The 20,315-nt window shown below is 36.4% G+C and overlaps 1 pseudogene; it reads left to right on the top strand.

Annotated features, from left to right (window-relative positions):
- Positions 1-3,564: 3,564 nt before the first annotated feature.
- LOC123249949 overlaps positions 3,565-20,315 on the top strand; it is a 67,012-nt pseudogene continuing 50,261 nt past the window's right edge.

The raw sequence follows: 20,315 nt of genomic DNA, 5'->3' as shown, positions 1-20,315 counted from the left end.
GTAGCTCAGTGGATTGAGAGCCAGGCCTAGAGCTGGGAGGTCCTAGGTTCAAATCTGGCCTCAGACACTTCCCAGCTGTGTGACCCTGGGCAAGTCACTTGACCCCCATTGCCTACCCTTACCACTCTTCTGCCTTGGAGCCGATACACAGTATTGAATCCAAGATGGAAGGTAAGGGTTTTATTAAAAAAAAAAAAAAAAGATAGAGTTACTTAAATATTCCATTTACCTGAGCAATTTAGATTTTTGTAAGTATTAAACATTTATCAAAGTTGTTAGTTTTATTGGCATATAGTTGGGCAAAATAGCCCTTAATAATTATTTTTATTGGATCTTCATTGATTGGGAATTTACCATTTTCAGTTTTGATACTGGAAATTTGATTAAAAAATAAAATTAGCTAATGGTTATATTTTTATTTAAAAAACAGTTCTTAAATTTAATTGTTGGCTCAATTTTTTTAACTTTCAGTTTTTATAGTCTCTACTTCAATTTTCACAATTATATTTTGCATAGCTGGAGCTTTTTAGTTGGTTTCTCTTCTAAAATCTGTAGCAGCATGTCTAATTCATTGATCTGCTCTTTCTCTTTAATTGATGTATTAGAGACATATTTCTGCTTTGGCTATATCTCTCCAATTTTGGTGTGTTGTTTCATTGTTATGTTTCTCTTAAAATAATTTTTTGAATATTTTCTATGGTTTGTTCTTTGACCCACTAATTTTTTTGGATTAAACTTACTTAGGTTATGAGTATTTTTTTAATCTATGTTTGAAAGGCCCTATATTGAATGTGATTTTTATTGTATTTTGGTCAGAAAAAGATACATTTAATACTTTTGTTTTTCTGTATTTTTTTTATGATATTCTTATGTCCTAATACCTCTTCAGTTTTTGTGAAAGTGTTATGTACAATCAAGAAATAGATGTACTCCTTTCTACTTTTATTCAATATTCTCCAGATGTCTATCATATGTAACTTTACAGAAATTTTATTTATCTACTTAACGTATCTTAAAATTTGTTTTATGATTAGATAGACTTAGATTTAATGGGGCAAACTGAGGTTCTCCATTATTATAATTTTGCTCTTTCTTCCTGCAACTCAGTAACCTTTCCTTTAAAAATTTATAACTATATCATTTGGTGCATACATGTTTAGTATTGATAGTACCAACATTCTTTATGTTATCTTTTAGTGAAATGTGGTTCTCTGTTTATCTCTTTTAATTAGGTCTATTTTTCCTTTTTCTTTGTCTGAGATAATGATTGCTACCTCTGCTTTTTTACTTCAACTGAAGTATAATAGATTTTGCTCCATTCCCTTATTTAAACTCTGTTTCAAGTGTATTTCACATAAAAATATATTGTTGGATTCCGTTTCTAATCTCTTCTGCTTTCCTCTTCTGTTTTATGGGTGAGTATCTTATTCACAATGACAGTTATTATTAACTATGTATTTCTCTTCATCATATTCTCACATATTCTCTTATATCTGTCCTTCCTTTTTTTTAACCTTGTCTCCTTTTTAAGAGTCTATTTTTATCTAAGCACTGCCTGCATTATTCTACCTTTTTTCTTTTTTCTTCCCCCTCTCCCCTTTCCTCTTAAATCATTTTCCTCTTTCCTTGTTTGGTAAGATGAATTTCTGTAACCAACTGTGAGCATATGTATATTATGTATATTTTTCCTTCCTTGAACTTGTTCAAATGAGAGTGAGATTCAAGTGTGATCTATTCCCTACCACTGTCCATTTCATTCTTCCTAGCTTGCTCCACTTATTTGAGATCATTTCCCCCATTTTTCTTCTCTCTTCTTCCTTTTCTCCAAAGGATTTCTCTTTCCCACTCTTCCATTATTCTTCTGAGATCATTCCAAAAATAGTAAAAGCACATCTAGTCTCACTGTCTAATTAGACTTCTTCTAAGACAAAAATTCTGAGTTATATGTATTATCTTCCCATATAAGAATATAAACAATTCACTCTTCCTTAGTTCATTATGATAGTTTATTTTTTTATGCTTCTTTGAAGTCCTGGTTCAAATTTTCTATTTAGCTCTGCTTTTTTTTTTTTTTTAATATCAGGATTGCTTAAAAGTTTTTTCTTTCATTAAATGTTAATTTTCTCCCTTCCTGAACAAGATTATTCTCAGTTTTGCTGAGTAGATTATTTTTGATTCTTAGTCATTCTAGCTCTTTTGCTTTTTGGAATACCACTTTCTAAGACCTTTGTTTCTTTATAATGGTGACTGCTAAATCTTCTGTGATCTTGACTTTGACTTAATGGTACTTGAATTCTTTCTTTCTAGCTGTTTGCAGTATTTTCTTCTTGACCTGACAGTTCTGGATTTGGACTACAATATTACTGGGAGTTTTCATTTTGAAGTTTGTTTCAGGATGTGACTAGTGGATTCTTTCAATTTCTGTTTTGCCCTCTGATTCTAAGATATCTGGGAAGTTTTCCTTTTAATTTCTCCAGATATGATGTTCAGACTCAGTTTTTGTTCATGGATTTTAGAAAGGCTAATAATTCTTAAATTATCTCTCTTCAATCTATTTTGTAAGTCAGTTATTTTTTTCTATTAGATATTTTACATTTTCTTCTTTTTTTTAGTTTTTGGACTTTGTTTTATTATTTCTCAATGTTTCACAGACTTATTAGCTTATATGTGGTCAATTCTAATTATTAAGGAATTATTTTCTTCAGTATGGTTTCATCTCTCTTTTTTTTTTTTAAAAAAAAAGTAAAACTCTTACCTTCCATCTTAGAATCAATACTTTGTATTGGTTCTAAGATAGAAGAGTGGTGAGGGATAGGCAATAGGAGTTAGGTAACTTGGTCATGGTCATACAGCTAGGAAGTGTCTGATAGCAGATTTGAACTCAGACCTCTCATCTCTAGGGCTGGCTCTCAAACTGAGTCACCCAGCTCCCCCTGAGGTTCTGTACCTCTTTAAGCAAGCTGTTAATTCTCTTTTCATAACTTTTTTGGCTAATTCTCATTTTTTTCTTATATTTTCCTCTACTTTTATTTAGTTAATTTTTTTTAACTCTAAAAAAACTGTTATAGGGGTGCAGCAAATGGTGAACCCCTGGGTTTGGGAAGGAAACCTTTATCAGGAATGAAAGGACTCCAAACTTAGCTTAAAAGTAAAAAGAAAGATTTATTAGTAAGATAGGATTAATGGCCAGCAAGACAGCATGAGTGGAGCAGCCATGGGAGGCTGCTCCCCCAGTGCCTGGGTTCTGGCCTTTTAGTATTCTTTTCAGTATTGTGGACGTGACTCCTTGCACTTAGACATTCAGTGGGTGCGGGTCTGTCTGAGACCCTTAGGGCTTAGGCTATCCAGGTGTGTTCTGGAGGTATATCTCTTTGTCTATCTCAACTTAAAGGAAGTCCAAGGATAATAATCTTTGTGTATCTCTTTTGAGTGTCTCAACTTAAAGGAATTTCAAGGATTATGGTGTTTGCCTCAGGAGTCACAAGGACAGGAAGGGGGAAAGGAATTCCCCTGTTCACAGCCTGCCTGAGTTAAGAGGTACAGGGTCCCTGCCATCTCTGCACAATGCCCATGTCAGGGGCACTCCCCAGTGGCCGGCGCATTGACAATGGTGCCAGAGAAAGGTAGGCAGTCTACCCTTAGCAAAATTTCACAACACAACATTACCCCACTCCCCCCAAGTCTTTAAGTCTCAAAACCCCCAGGGTCTTGATGTAATGCCTTTGGCTTCCTCTGCCCTGCAAACTTCTCTCATTGTACTAGACAGCTTCATTGCTGCAAGAGAAAACAAGAGGGATCTATAAACACATTCTTTAACAGGACTTTATCAAATCCCAATATACTTATTCACTATAAAGATTATTCATATCCAAGCTTCTAACCTTACTCTTGAAATCCCATATTTTTGATTCTATTAGTATTTAATCTACACCAATTATAGAATTATTTAAGCTACAGGCTCAATCAGAAAAATTGCCTTACTCTACCAAAATATTTAAAAAGTAACCCTACAAACTATAGAAATATAAAAGCAAAAATAACATCCACATTACAAATTAATCAAGGCTTGTAAATCTGAAAGTGGTCCTTTACTCTGTTCATGGCCAAAAATTAAAATATCATCTAATACCAAGCAAATTCTAATTAAATATTCTCTGACAGCAATCTCAAAATCATATTAAAAACTATATGACAATTTCAGCTTCAAAACAATTTTTAAAAGTCAAATTTTAAAAGTCTCTAAATTAAAATTAACTCCAAAAATTCGCAAGATTAAAAATGCTTCCATCTAATTTTAAAACCTCTCACACACAACCCTTTGGGGAGGTTGAGATGCTAGGGATTTAAAAACTGGTTTCATTCATCTTTTAACTACTTAACAACTATAATCATGCTTAAATAACTTAGAACTTTACTCCTATTAACTATTGCTTTGTATGAAAAAATAATGTTGAAACTGAGTCAACCAATGTCAAAAGTCTGTAGATAAAAATTCTTGTGAAAATAATTCTTTTGTTGTGGCAGTAACGTGGGATCTCCTGATTTAACTGAGTTCTTGCCTTAACCAAATTAGTTTTTGGGTACATTTTCAATTTCCTGAGTAATCTTTTTTTTTTTTTTAACACGATTTTAGTATTTATTTTTTAGAAAAGTTAACATGGTTACATAATTCATGCTCTTACTTTCCCCTTCACCCCTTCCCCCCCCCCCAACTCGACCCCACCCATGGCTGATGTGTATTTCCACTGGTTTTAACATGTGTCATTGATCAAGACCTATTTCCAAATCTTTGATAGTTGGATTGGTGTGGTAGTTTTGAGTCTACATCTCCAATCATGTCCACCTCGACCCATGTGCTCAAGCAGTTGTTTTTCTTCTGTTTCCACTCCTGTAGTTCTTCCTCTGAATGTGGGTGGCATCTTTTCCATAAATCTCTCAGAATTGTCCTGGGTCATTGCATTGCTGCTGGTACAGAAGCCCATTACATTCTATTTTACCACAGTGTATTGGTCTCTGTGTACAATGTTCTTCTGGCTCTGCTCCTTTCACTCTGCATCAATTCCTGGAGGTCTTTCCAGTTCACATGGAATTCCTCCAGTTTATTATTCCTTTGAGCACAATAGTATTCCATCACCAGCATATAACACAGTTTGTTCAGCCATTCCCCAATTGAAGGACATACCCTCCTTTTCCAGTTTTTTGCCACCACAAAAAGCTCAGCTATAAATATTTTCGTACAAGTCTGTTTATCTATGATCTCTTTGGGGTACAAACCCAACAATGGTATGGCTGGATCAAAGGGCAGGCATTCTTTTATAGCCTTTTGAACATAGTTCCAAATTGCCAGCCCTGAGTAATCTATTCATTGGCAATAAGGGCTCATTTACCATTGAACTTAGTTAGGCCTAGTCTAGGTGATTTCAGTATTATCCCATTGTTCCCTGCCTTTAGTCTTCAAGATGTAGAAACTTTATTGGTATTGGGGAGAAATTCAGTGTTCTATCTGAACCTTGTTTAAAAATGCTGCTTAGAATCTACTATTTATATTTTGCTTCACCCCTTTTTGACACTGATGTTTTGCCAGATTTTCCTTATGACCTAAATTCTTCCTCCTTTTCAGAAAAGGGACCTCTTTGATCCTGCTTACTCATTCATAATGGCTAAAAATTTCTATCTGCCTTCACAATTTCCAAATTCTAGACCTTACCTTTCTAAGACTTCCTTCATCATATGATTACAGAAAATCTGCTTAACAGGGGAAAAGTGGGAAGTAATTTAAAACGAGGGAGAAAAGCTCCCATAATTTGGAATACTAAGGCCATGGGTAAGTTAGTAATGATCAGCAGTCACCTGTAGAATTTTGACAGAAACCTAGCTGAGCCATTTCTCAGCCCTTCCATTCACCTATGACTATCAATAATCAATTTTACTCCACAGCATTTTTCCCAATTATCTTCCCATACTATTCGCCCTTAGATGGCGATTCTTTCTAACCATGCTCAGGGTTTAAAATAAACTTTCTTCTGTTATTAACAATTATTTCTAGGCTCCATTTCTTCCCTGAATTTTTCTGATACTACTTTGAGACAAACACGTTCTGTAATACTGAACTAGCACTCTGGAATCTCTGCTGTGAATTCTCACATTAACAGTTATTACTTTCAAGCCTCTTAATAAAGTAAAATGCTACTATTTTAAACTTTACCTGCTTTAGTTAATATTTGGGGAATAGCTCTCTTCCTTCTAGGTAAAATAAAAGGGATTTTGCTCAGGGTAAATATACTAAAATGGCCAAGTTTTTGTCTGCTACAGAAATTTGAAAGGCCAAGTGAAAGCAATTAAGAAAGGCAATACTTATTTGATCCAGTGACATCTTGGAGCTCCTTTGGATTTCTCATAGAGGTGTCTTCTTCAGAGAATCCTTCAGATTCTAGGCTGCAGGAAAGTCTTGTCTAGTGACAGTCTTGAGATAATAGTGCTCCAGGGGTTCTGAATAAATTCCCTTTAATAATAAATCTAGCAAACAACCTTAGTAAGTTCTAATAGCTTCATCCACACTCCAGAACTGGGGTGGTAAAATGCAAGACATTCCTAGAAATTTCTTAGAAATTTTCCCAGGTGGGGAATTCCTTTTTCTAATATTGGTCATGTGCCAATGATCATCTATCAGAAAAATAATGCTCACAAAATAAATAAATGCCAAATCGGATTAGTTTTCTCCACTTAAAAAGGAAAACTAATTCCCTATAGGAACCAGGATTCACTGGTCTTTTAAAACAAACACTTAACTATTGTAATGGTTGCACTCTGGAAATTTACCTTAAAAACTCCAAAAATCAGGCTATAGTTCATGATCCCTTTACTTTTCTAAAAAAACTTCTCTCAACCCAAAACTTTTGGATTACTAAGGAAAAGCTAAAAATTACCTTTAAATCAGAATACCTATCCAATTCCCTTCTATCTTCTTTTCTCTGTCCTTGGCTCCAAATTACATTTCTCAGCCTGGCCTTAAAAGCTTTTTGGCCTAAGGCTAAAGCTGCTTCTTCAGAGGAAAATTGTTGGTCAGTTTAAAATCTTTCAGTTTCCTTACCATTTAAAGCAAAGTCTTTCCCCAACCATGTCTTGTTGTTTTACAATGACACAATGACCAAAATTGAACTTTCTTTACTTCAGAAGACACGCTAATTAGAAAAACCTTGCTCTCTGGAAACAAATAACAGCTTGACAAAAATGTGAAATTACAGTACTCAAATAACAAAGTTAACATCTAGAATAAAATGCATCTAATTACCAACATTATTAAAACATTAAATGCCCATGGTATACAATATTTCACACATTATGCCAAAACTGGAAAGAAAAGATTAGAATTTTAAAGTCATGAATTTCTGGACCTCCTTTTGCCTTTTGCTGTTTAACCTCATATCCAGATCACCAGCTCTTGTCTTGCCTCTTCAGCTTTGGGAGGAATTAACTGTTAACACAACTTTTAGACATTTTTTTTTTTTGCTAACATTTAAATCACAAGCATTAAGATTATTTGTGAAACTTCCTTTAAAAACATATCACAAATACAATATGAGTAAAACCTCAGAAAATTGAGAAATCCAGAACTTAAGTTCTTTAAACTTCTGTGAGAAGCTCTTTCACAAAAATTTACAACCATTTTAACTTTAAACTCTTAAACTGTGGCATTTCAATTCATGAAGAAACTTTCTCCATTTTAATCAACTTAAATGAACTCTCAGGTTCCCATACTACAGTTCAGCTTCCTGTTCAAAGCTTTCAGCCAACCATTCACACCTCTGAACTACTCTTCTTGCTCTTACTTCTAGCCTAGACATTGCTTCACTCACCTCCACATGCAACAACACACACATACACACAAATCTAGTCAAGTTTGGAGCTGGTAGTCAGGTTGAACTGGACTCCATTTTGGCCCATTTACCTTGGGACCATCTGCCACTTATTTACATATAACTCTTGGCCATATCATTAGGTGGTTCCTCAGGCTGCCAGCTGCCCCAACCACAGACTTGCTGTTCCCCAAATCCAGACGCCCCCGGGTGGTTCTGGTTCTGCGAATCACTGTAAGACTACAGATGGCCACTTAAGCCCCCTTGATTAAAGAGTGGGTCACTACCAAATACAGGTGAGTCCTTTTATCTGAGAGCCACTTACCTGGCCCCTCTGCTAACTGGACTCCTGACTCAACCCTAAACGGGCTGTGTGGGTACCTCACGTCTTGGGGTCCTCATTAGCAGGGCGGCTCAGGCAGCTGGAACTTCAGACTCTTGCTGGGGAACCTACATTTGTTGACTTAGAAAAAACACAGAATTATTAAATAGTCAGAAAAGCCACTCTTTAATTAAGGAAAAGGGGGACAAGGGTGATTAGGCGTCCACTCAGAGATGTGTGCCACATGCCCTATGCAGAGTCCAAGAATTGAACACTCCTTGCTCTGGTTCCTGACCCCCTGGGAGTGCCACCATGCTAGATGACAACTCCTAGGAAACAAAAGAAATTGGGGTACCTATATACCATTTGGATAGATCTAGGGGCTGGGAAACATGATTGGCATTATCATACTGACAGGATACAACCAAGTCTGGGAAAGGAACCATAGCCAGAGGCTAGAGTGTAAGGGAAGGGGCCACTTATAATGGATACTATAGGATGGTCCCTGCTCAGGTGTGTCTTCCTGGGAAAAGGTCTCTGATACAATGGGAAAGACTACCTAAGACAAAAGGGTATTTAGCATTTACCCTGGGGTCCATTATTCAGTCTGCAACTGCTAGCCTGAGATTCCCTTCAGGGTGGATTCTCAGGGGAATAGGGAACAGGGAACAGATACAAGCTTTGGGGAGTCTCCAACTCACAAGCTCCTCCTAAAACTTGGGACCCATCAGAGCCCACAGGGCCACAAGTTTGGGGTCTCCAGATTCCACGTTGACAACCTCATCATCTGTTAGGGATATTTTTCTTTTTTTTTTGACATCATCCAGAGACTTGCCCAGAATTTAAAACTCACACACATTTATTATTTCATTTATAACGTAATTTGGATGGTAGAAATAGTTGTAGAGGTAGGGGTAGGATTAAAACTAAATGATAAATTCACCAGAGCTAGTAGTAGCTTTTCATTTTTTTTTGGGGGGGGGAGAAGAAATTAGCATTAATGATTCATTCGAATAGGTAAAGTACTAATTAGGTGCATCCTCAAGAGACTTATTGTCCTGTAACTTCTAGAACATAGTGCTGGTGTGCTTTGAAAAATCTTTTAAGCCTTTGAAGTGATTTTCTTTACATTGTTGCCTATGACATTTACAAAACTCAAAAAACTCTTGTCTTATCAAGCTTAGATCCTTGAGTTCAAGCACTTTAAAATACTAGAAGTGAAAATCTCTACAATCCAAATCCCTCTAAGACTTGGGTAAAAATTCAGTTTTGTTTCTTGAACCTATTGCTGTATTGTCCAGCTCCATTCAGGAGCTCCTCCCATAAGTCCCTTTGTATTTTCTCTTTAGTGCATCTTGCTGACACTCCCAAGCAGCCACCAGCTTTGTAAATTCCCTGCCCTCTTATTTGGCAATGTCTTTCCTGTTTCCCCTGTTTCTAGTTAAGAATCATTGTGATTTCTTCTCCAACTTGTTCTTGGCTAGGAGGCAAACAAGCCTACTTGTTCTTCCCATTCTCAAAGGTAAGTATATTCAGTTTGTTGTGAGATTGTAGTTTTCATGGATTTTATCTTACAAGACCTCTCTCCTGCTTTTGGGTACTTAACATGGGTTTATCCTAAATGATGGCTCTTACAATTTTCATTTGATACTTCCTGGGTAATATTGAATGTTGTTGTTCAGTTGTTTCTGACTCTTGGTAGCCCCATTTGGAGTTTTCTTGGCAAAGATACTGGAGTGGTTTACTGTTTTATTTTCTGGCTCATTTGACAGATGAGGAAACTGAAGCAAGCAAAGTTAAAGGCTTAGGGTCACACAACTAGTCTTTGAGGCTGAATTGAACTCAGATCTTCTGGACTCCAGGCCCAGGGCTCTGTCCACTGTACCACCTAGTTGTCCCGTATTTAATACTGCATTCCAAAAACCCCAATAGGCAGATGATTTGACTGGTTCATCATTGCTATACCAATTAAATTTTTGGTAACAGTTATTTCTCCTCAATTATGGAGTAGAAATTGAGTCCCTTCTTTGATTGGATAGTTCTGTGACTAAATAGACAATGGCTGAAAATGATGGGAGGTATGGGAGGCAGTATGGCATGACAGGAAGAGCCTGATGGATTTGGAGTCTGGATAAACCAGATTTGGAATTGGATACTTATTAGCAAGTTACTTACATCTTTCTAAACCTCAGTTTCTTCTTCTATATAAAGGAGATCATAATATTTCTTTTTTTTTTTTAACTCTTACCTTCTGTCTTAGAATCAATACTAAGAATTGGTTCCAAGGTATAGAGTTAAGGGCTACTCAGCTGGGATTAAGTGACTTCCCCAGGGTTACACAAGTAGAAAGTGTTTGAGGTCATATTTGAACCCAGGACCTCCCATCTCTAGGTCTGGATCTTTATCCACTGAGATATCTAGCTGCCCCTGATCGTAATACTTCTAATACTTACTTCTCTGAGCTGTTGCAAGGATTGAAGGGATAATGAACATAAAGCATTTTACAAAGTACTCTACCCGTTGGCTGGTACTATGACTATGATGTATATGATGTATAGCGAAAAGAGAGCTAAACTTAGAATTGTAATGCCTGAATTCTAATCTCAGCTTCTCTACTTCCTATTTGTATTATTTTGGATAAATAACTTAACCTAGGTCCCTCATTTATAAAATGAAATGGTTGGTCTGGATGGTCTTTAAGGTCCTTTCCAGCTCTAAATTTTATGACTTAAATGTTATTTGGAATAGCACTTTTTAAAAAATTCAAAATGTATATATAAAACAAATATATAACCAAAAACATTCAATTTATTAAGTATTTTAAGAGCTTGCTATGTGCCAGTCAATAAATATTTTTAAGCACTTAATATGGGCCAGGGACTGTGCTATGCATTCACATTTGATCATCACACAATATTGCTACTACATTCATTGTTCTACTGGTTCTGCTCGCTTCAGTTTGAATCAGTTCATAGAAATCTTTCCAAGTTTATCTAAAAGTATCCTGTTCATCATATCTAATAGCACAAAACATTCCAACACAATCATATACTACAACTTGGTTAGCCATTTTCTGATTGATGGGTATGCCCTCAGTTTCCAGTTCTTTGCCACCACAAAAAGAGCTGCAATAAATACTTGCCTACATATAGATCCTTTTCCTTTTTCTTTGATCTCTTTGGAGTATAGATTTAGTAGTGGTATTGCTGGGTCAAAAAGTATGCACGCTTTTATAACCCTTTGGGCAAAATACCAAATTGCTCCTTAGAATGGTTGTATCAGTTTACAACTCCACCAAAAGCCCATGTCATTTGCCTTTTTCTATCACAATTGCCAATCTGATAGGTGTGAAGAGGCACATGAGAATTATTTTGTTTTTCTCTAATTAGTAATGATTAAGAGAATTTTTTCATATGACTTATGAATAGTATTGATTTCTTCTGAAAACTGCCTCTTCATATCCTTTGACTATTTATCAATTGGGAAACTGTGAGGAACAGGTCTTGACAAAATGGCAGGCTGCTCTTATAAGGCCATATGATGGAGTAAGAAGAAAAGAAAATTGAGTGGTTTCATGTTCCTAGCTTTTAAGCTCCTTTTCCCAACATACACATCAGCAAGACATGAGGATGAACACATGATAGATTAGCCTTTTTGAGGCTAACAGATAAAGTTGCTTTACTTTAATGTGAATGACTGGGATTGTAAATTGCATTCTGATCAGCTGGCTCTTGTGATTAGATTATAACTCTCTAGGCACTGGTGAACGAGGGGAGGGACTGATTGGCATTAATAAAAGGGAGCCTTCAACTCCTATTCCTTGTACTTGCTTGCTGTAACACGGGCTCATGAGTACCCATTCTTCTGAGGATGAAATTAAATAGCTTTTGCCAGATTAACACTGAGTTCAAGATTCTTTTGAGTAGGTGGCCATTCCTCTCAGAAATGGCATATTATTATGAATTTGACTCAGTTCTCTATATATTTGAGAAATTTTTTGTATCAATATTTTCCCCAATTTCCTGCTTCCCTTCTAATGTTGGTTACATTGGTTTTGTTTATATAAAATCTTTTAATTTAATGTAATAAAAATTTTGCTTTTTACATTTGTATTGCTCTCTATCTCTTATTTGGTCACAAACACTTCCCTTATCAATAGATATTACAGGTAAGATTTTCCATGCTCCTCTAATTTGTTTATGCCATAACCCTTTATTGGGGCACTTAGATGGCGTGGTAGATAAAACTCTGGACCTGGAGTCAAGAAGATCTGACTTCAAAACTGGCCTCAGACATTCACTGGCTGTGTAACACTGGAACCTTGTTTGCTTCAGTTTTCTCATCCGTAAAATGAATTGGAGAAGAAAAAAGGCAAACCATTCCAGTATCTTTGCCAAAAAACACCAAACAACCCTAAAGGGGGACCAAGAGTCAGATATGACTGCAAACATCTGAACAGCAATAGCATACTTTATGTCTAAAACACGCACCCATTTTGACCTTATCTTAGTATACAGTGTGAGATACATATATCTGTCAAATTACATTTTAGTTTCCCCAGAAATTTTTGTGAAATAGTGAATCCTTGTCCTAAAAGCTTGGATCTTTGGATTTATCAAACTTTAGATTACTATGGTTATTTACTATTCTGTATAGTGTACCTTATCTATTCTATTGATTCACTCTGCTATTTCTTAGCCAGTACCAGACTGTTTTGATGCTTATTGCTTTGCAAAATAGTTTGAAATTTGGTACTGCTAGGCTATCTTCCTTCACAATTTTTTTTTCATTTATTCTCTTGATATTCTTGACCTTTTGTTTTTCCAGATGAATTTTGTTATTTTTTTCAAGGTTTATATAATCATTTTTTTGGTAATTTGATTAGTATCGTATTGAGTAAGTAAATAAATTTAGATAGAATTGCCATTTTGATTATATTGGCCTGGCCTTTTCATGAGCAATTAATATTTCTGCAATTATTTAGATCTGACTTTTATTTGTGTGAAAACAAACTGTAACATTTTATTTTATTTATTTATTATTTATTATTTATTATTTTAATTTTTATTTAGAATATTTTTCCATGGTTACATGACTCATGATTCAACCCCTCTTCTCCTACCCCCTCCCAAAGCTGACAAGCAGTTCCACTGATTTATACATGCATCGTTGTTCAAAACGTCCATGTTATTCAGATCTGCAGTGGAGCAAATCTTTAACATCAAAAACCTAATCACATCCCTATCTCACTAAGTGATTGAGAATATATTTTTCTAGTGCCTTTCTGGTTCCACAGTTCTTTCTCTAGATGTGGATAGCATTCTTTCTCCTAAATTCCTCTGAATTATCCTGGGTCATTGCATTGCTATTGGTAGAAAAGTCTATTACTTTTTTATTTTTTAAACCCTTACCTTCCACGTTGGAGTCAATACTGTGTATTGGCTCCAAGGCAGAAGAGTGGTAAGGGTAGGCAATGGGGGTCAAGTGACTTGCCCAGGGTCACATAGCTGGGAAGTGTCTGAGGCCAGATTTGAACCTCGGACCTCCCCTCTCTAGGCCTGGCTCTCAATCCACTGAGCTACCCAGCTGTCCCCCAAAAATCTATTACTTTTTATTGTACCATAATGTATGTGTCTCTGTGGATAAGGTTTTTCTGGTTCTGCTCCTTTCACTTTGCATCGATTCCTGGAAGTTGTTCCAGTTCACATGGAGTTCCTCCTTTTCTTTATTCCTTTCAGTGCAATAATATTCAATCACCAACATATAACACAATTTATTCAGTTATTTCCCAATTGAGGGACACCCCCCTCATTTTCCAGTTTTTTGCCAACACAAAGAGTGCAGCTATGGATATTTTTGTGAAAGTCTTTTCCCTTATTATGTCTTTGGGGTACAAACCCAGCATGGCTCAAAATGGCTGAGTCAAAGGTCAGGCAGTCTTTTAAAGCCCTTTGAGCATAACTCCAAATTGCCATCCAGAATGGTTGAATCAATTCACAAATCTACCAGCAGTGTATTAGCGTCCCAATTTGGCCACATCTCCTCCAACCTTTATCACTTTCCTTTGATGTCATATTGGCCAGTCTGCCCGGCTGAGGTGGTATCTCAGAGTTGTTTTAATTTGCATTTCTCTAATCAAAAGGGATTTAGAAAACTTTTTCATGTGCTTCTTGATAGTTTTGATTTTATCCAGTGAAAATTGTCTATTCATATCCCTGGACCATTTGTTGATCGGGGAGCTTGATTTTTTTGTGGATTTGACTTAGTTCCTTATATATTTGGGAAATTAAACTTTTGTCAGAGAGTGTTGTTATAAAAATGTTCTCCCACAAATTGTAATACTTTAAAGAAATTTCCTGAGCCTTCATTCCTAAATTTGGAATTAAATGATTCTGTTGTTGACTTGGAAAAAAACACAAAATTATTAAATAGTCAGAAAAGCCACTCTTTAAGGACAGAGGTAACAGGACTGAGTAAGCCTCTACACAGAGCTACGTGCTACAACTCCAAATGCTCTGAGCCCTGACCCCAGGGAGTGACACCGAGCTAGATAGACTACTCCAGGGAACAAAAAGAATTTGGGCAACCTATATCCAGGGGCAGGAAAAAAATGATTGACATTTCCCTACTGATACAATCTAGCTTGGGAAAGGAATCCTAGCCAGAGGCTAGAGTGTCAGGGATGGGGCTACCTACAATGGATACTAAAGGGTGGTCCTTGCCCAGGTGTGTCTTCCTGGGAAAGGGTCTCAGATACAGTAGGGAAGACTACCTAAGACAAAAGGATATTTAGCATATGTCTAGCTCCATATAACTGGGATGTCATTCACCCTAAGATCCATTATTCAGTATGGAACTGCTAGCCTGAGATTCCCTTCAGCGTGAATTTTCAAGGAATAGGGAACAGGTACAAGCTTTGGGGTCTCCAACTCACAAGTTAATCCTAAAACTTGGGGTTCATCAGATCCCACTGGCATGGACATGGTATGGAGATGGCATGGCCACTGTACCTCTTAACCCAGGCAAACTGTAAACAGGGAAATCCCCTTGCTCCTTTCTGTCCTTGTGACTCCTAACCCAAGAACATCTGATAGTGTCTACCAGACCCTGAGATTAGTATCATCTTTGAATCATCCTTTAGGTTGAGATGGACAAAAAGATGTGCCTCCAGACTACACCTTGATACCATCAGACTGTATCTCAGGAATCCATCTGTTCCTTAAACCCTGAGGATGTCCAGGCAGACCCTGGTCAGATGACAGAACACCCCACCAAATGCCTAATTGTTTACCACTCTAGAGTCACATCCACACCGTGACACAGCATCATGTACTCACTGTTGTGTAAAGAATAGAAAAACCCCTGAACTGAAGCATTCTGGGAGCAACCCCCCAGGGTTATTCCACTCATGATGTCTTGCTGGCCAATAATTCTATCTTACTATCTTCTACTATCTTCTCTTTTTTACTTTTAAGCTAAGTTTCAGTGTCTTGTATTCTTGCAAAAGTTATTCTTCCCAAACCCAGGGGTTCACCATTATGCCCTACAACAACTGGTTGTGACCCCACAACACCACCAAGTCACAAATTTGGGGTCTCTAGATACCACATCAACACTGTACTTGTTTGTTTTTCATTTCTTTCTTTAATATGATTCTTTTTTATATTTGATCAAATGAAATGATTTATAAGAAGTTCTTTTTATAGTTTTCTCTCTTGCCCTCTGTAATCTTGCCTACTCATTCAATTTTTTCTCACATATTACTTTATTAGTAGATTTGTTTTTTTCTCAACCCAAGGCTCTGCCTTTTATTTCCTTAGCACTCCTTATCATTCTGATCTGTTGCCAGTTCCTGAACCTGCTGTTCTTTGCTATATTAATGGGCTTCATTAGATGATGGCATTAGGATTGGAAGGGGCCTGGGACCATCTAGTACAAACCTTTCATAAATAAAGGAGTAAGAGTCCATTGGTTATCCCACTCCATTTCAGTAGGACAATCAGTACACATTTGTTAAGCCCCAGGCATTGTACTAATTGCTTGGTAGTACAGAATAAGGTAAAACACAATCTCTGCTCTCAAAGTGTTCCCAGTCAAATGGGGGAGACAAAATGCAAAAAAAAAATATGTACAAACAAGTTACATACAAGATAAATTTGAAATAATCATCAGAGGGAAAACACTAGGATCAAGGGGGATCAGGATAGGCTTCCAGTAGTAGGCAGATTTTACCTGGGATTTAATGGGGCTAGAGAATCCAGGAGGTACAGATCAGCCACTGGGGAAGGTCGTGGAAATGTTTTGAATTAAGATAGAGAGATTCTTGTTTGAGGAAAAACAAGGAGACCAGTGGGGGTGTGGGTGGGTGACAATGTGATGATGACTTGAAATGTGGAGGTGCTGGAGAGTATGTGTGTGAAGATTATGAGAGGCTTTAAATGCTAAAGTACTGGTGTCAAACTCAAATAAAAATGGGAGTTGCCTAGCTAAATATAGTGATTTCTGAGGACCTCATATTAACTTTGAAAAACACAGTGATATTACCTTTTTATAATCATGGTTTTGTTTAGTTTGCTAAATATTTTCCAGCTATATTTTAATGGTAAGGAGCCAATGGAGTTTATTGAATAGGGTGTGTGTGTGTGTGTGTGTGTGTGTGTGTGTGTGTGAGAGAGAGAGAGAGAGAGAGAGAGAGACAAGGTCAGACTTAAAGACTTATACTTTAGGAATATCACTTTGACAACTAGTTGGATGATGGGTGAAGCGGGGCAAAACTTCTAGCAGGGTTTTGATTAAATAAATCAGAATTGTGAACAAGATCTGAGGAACTAACAGAGCATTTCAACTAAGTAAAACAGAGAATCTGTTCTGAATGGTTGAAAGACTTGGTCATACTTTGTAGGGTTTGTATAATACCAGGAAACGTTGAAAATCTCTTAGCTGAGCAGTTAGCGGGTTAGTGGTGGAGGCTGGAGAGAAAGAATTCCTTAGGGGGAATCCTGCAGGAGGGAAGCACTTCCCCATCACACTTGACAGAGAAAGACCTCATGACTAGATGATTTGGACTCTTTCATTGGTCTTCTAGTCCTAGTTTTATCCCCAGGACAGCAAAGGTTGGTGGATAGGCTGGATATATTTCCATATTCTGGTAGTCTAAACGAAAATGCATATGATGGATTTACAGAAAGTGAATGACAGATTGAATCCCTTTTGATTCAAATAATACATAGTATTGGACTGGGTGCATGAAGATTTGCTTTCTGGTTCTGGCAAGCCACTGCACCTTGCTAGGCTTCAATATTTTCACTTGTAGGAGGAAAAAAAAGTTTACTACTAAAGATAATTATTTCTTAAAACTTAAAAAAATTTAAAATGAATTTCTCCTTTCGTATTGCTCTTCTTTTTCTCGAGTCTTTGAGAAGATTGGGGATGGGATTGCTGAAAAGTAGCTTTTGGAGAAAATCTGAATTCAAGTTCATTTAAGCCAACAAATATAAGACCAACGATTATTTTATTTTTGTTTGTATTTTGAAAATGAGGGACAATATTGCATTGAAAGTACTCAATAATTGCCTCTTGTTAAATGTTATTTGATCTCAACTGGGCCATCACTACTAACTGGCAAGAATGTGCCAAGACAAACTGATTCCTCCCTCAATTTTCTGTCCACAAATGAGATCAAGTGACCCCTATTTTAAATAATCTTCACTAGATTAGAACTAGAACTTGATGGAAACTCAGAGGTCATAAAGTCCAACTTTTATTTTACACATGAACAGAGTGACCACCAAAGAAATAAATGACTTTCCCAGGAAATGTAAGAAGTTTGCAGTACCAGGAATATTGAGATTGCAGTGGGAGGAGATAAATAAAATAGGGTCACTATCTTAAGATAGAAAATAAGCTTATAAATAAAGTAGGGGAGATGAAATTGGTACAGATAAGTTTAATACAAAATAAACTTCATAAAATTAATACAAATTTGTAACTCTTGCTTCTTTATAAAGAAGTTTCCAAGTATAAAATATGAAAATAGAATTTTCAAATGCTAGCTATGATTTATTTATTTATTTATCTATCTACCTATCTATTAATTAATTAATTAGTTAATTAATTAAAAAAACCTTACCTTCCGTCTTGGAGTCAATACTGTGTATTGGCTCCAAGGCAGAAGAGTGGTAAGGGTAGGCAATGGGGGTCAAGTGACTTGCCCAGGGTCACACAGCAGACAGATTTGAACCTAGGACCTCCTGTCTCTAGGCCTGGCTCTCAATCCACTGAGCTACCCAGCTACCCACTGATTTATTTTTTATTTTTAAAAATTCTGAACTTAAGCTCTGAAAAAGGGAATATATATATATATATATACACATATGTGTATCAGAACACAAAAAGAAAAATGTATATGTCACCATGATGCTCCATTTCATCTTCTGCTTTAAAAAAGTTTATGAAAATTCCGTGTTATTTTCCAGTTATCTTTCTTATTTGTGCTTTCTTCTCAACAATTTTCTGTTTCCTTCTGTGCCTTTAAAAAAAAAAAAAAAGGTTTCAATTGCCTGTTTTTTGTTTTTTTTTTCTTTTGGCATCACAAGACTAAGAAAAAGAAAAGGTGGAAGAGGAAACTCTTCTAACAAATCTGCACAATCAAGCAAAATGATACTAAACAGTGATTATATCTTTCCATCACCTTTCTACTAGAAAATAGGCAACATGCTTCACCATAGGTCTTTAGGAAGCATGGTCAGTCATTGTATTGATCAGACTTTATAAACACTTAAATTGTTTTCTTTCTTTCTGATATTATTGTCCCTGTACAAATTGTTCTGATTCTGTTCACTTCACTTTTCATCAGAGAACCAGGATACTCTTGCATTGTCTTTTAAAGCACAATAATATCCCGTTACATTCATATACTACAGTTTGTTCTATTTAACAATTGCCCAAGAATTCCCCTTAGAATTCCCCACTTTTGATCCATTCTTCACATTTAGAAAGTTTGTTTTGCTTACCTTCCTGTATATTTCCACTTGTTTTCCTGTTGAGCATGATATATTTCTTCAGAAAACTGCATGTGTTCAAGCTTTTGATCTATTTTAGATAGGAGGGAGTCACTAGATGCTCACTCCTCTGGCTCTTTCCTCCATGTTTGTGTGCTTTTCTCTTGCATTCCAGTTATGAGAATTTGCATGTTCCATCCTTTTCTTTTTCCTTTCTACACTATTATTCCATTTACCTTTCCTTCTCTTTCAACCCTCAAAATAGAACCCATCTAATATTTATTGCTGTCCTATGGAGTCACTGATTTTTAAAATTTAATTTTTTATTTAATTAATTTAGAATATTTTTTCATGGTTACATGATTCATGTTTTTTCCCTCCCCTTTTTGCCCCTCCCAGAGTCAACAAGCAATTCCACTGGGTTTTACATCTATCATCATTCAAAGCCTGTTTCCACATTGTTACAATTTGCAATAGAGTAATCATTTAAAGTCAAAATCTCCAGTCACATTCCCCATCAAACTACTGTGATCAAGCAGTTGTTTTTCTTCTGTGTTTCTACTCCCACAGTTCTTTCTCTGGATATGGATAATGTTCCTTCTCATAAGTCCCTGAGAATTGTCCTGGATCATTGCATTGCTGCTAGTAGAGAAGTCCATTACATTCAATTATGCCACAGTGTATCAGTCTCTGTGTAGACTGTTCTCCTGGTTCTTCCCCTTTCACTCTGCATCAATTCCTGGAGGTCTTTCCAGTTTACATGAAATTCCTCCAGTTCATTATTCCTTTTAGCACAGTAGTATTCCATCAGCAACAGATACCACAATTTGTTCAGCCATTCCCTAATTGAGGACATTCTCTCATTTCACAATTTTTTGCCATCACAAAGAGTGCGGCTATGAATATTTTTGTACAAGTCTTTTTCTTTATTATTTCTTTGGGGTACGAACCCAGCAGTGATATGGTTGGGTCAAAGGGCAGGCAGTCTCTTAAAGCACTTTGGGCATAGTTCCAAATTGCCTTCCAGAATGGTTAGATCAGTTCACAACTCCACCAGCAATGCATTAGTGTCCTAATTTTTCCACATTCCCTCTAACAATTATTACTTTCCTTTGCTGCTAGGTGTGAGGTGGTACC

This window comes from Gracilinanus agilis, chromosome 5 (genome assembly GCF_016433145.1).
Source record: "Gracilinanus agilis isolate LMUSP501 chromosome 5, AgileGrace, whole genome shotgun sequence".
In the NCBI taxonomy this organism is placed as follows: domain Eukaryota; kingdom Metazoa; phylum Chordata; class Mammalia; order Didelphimorphia; family Didelphidae; genus Gracilinanus; species Gracilinanus agilis.
This window is presented reverse-complemented; position numbering and strand designations above follow the sequence as displayed.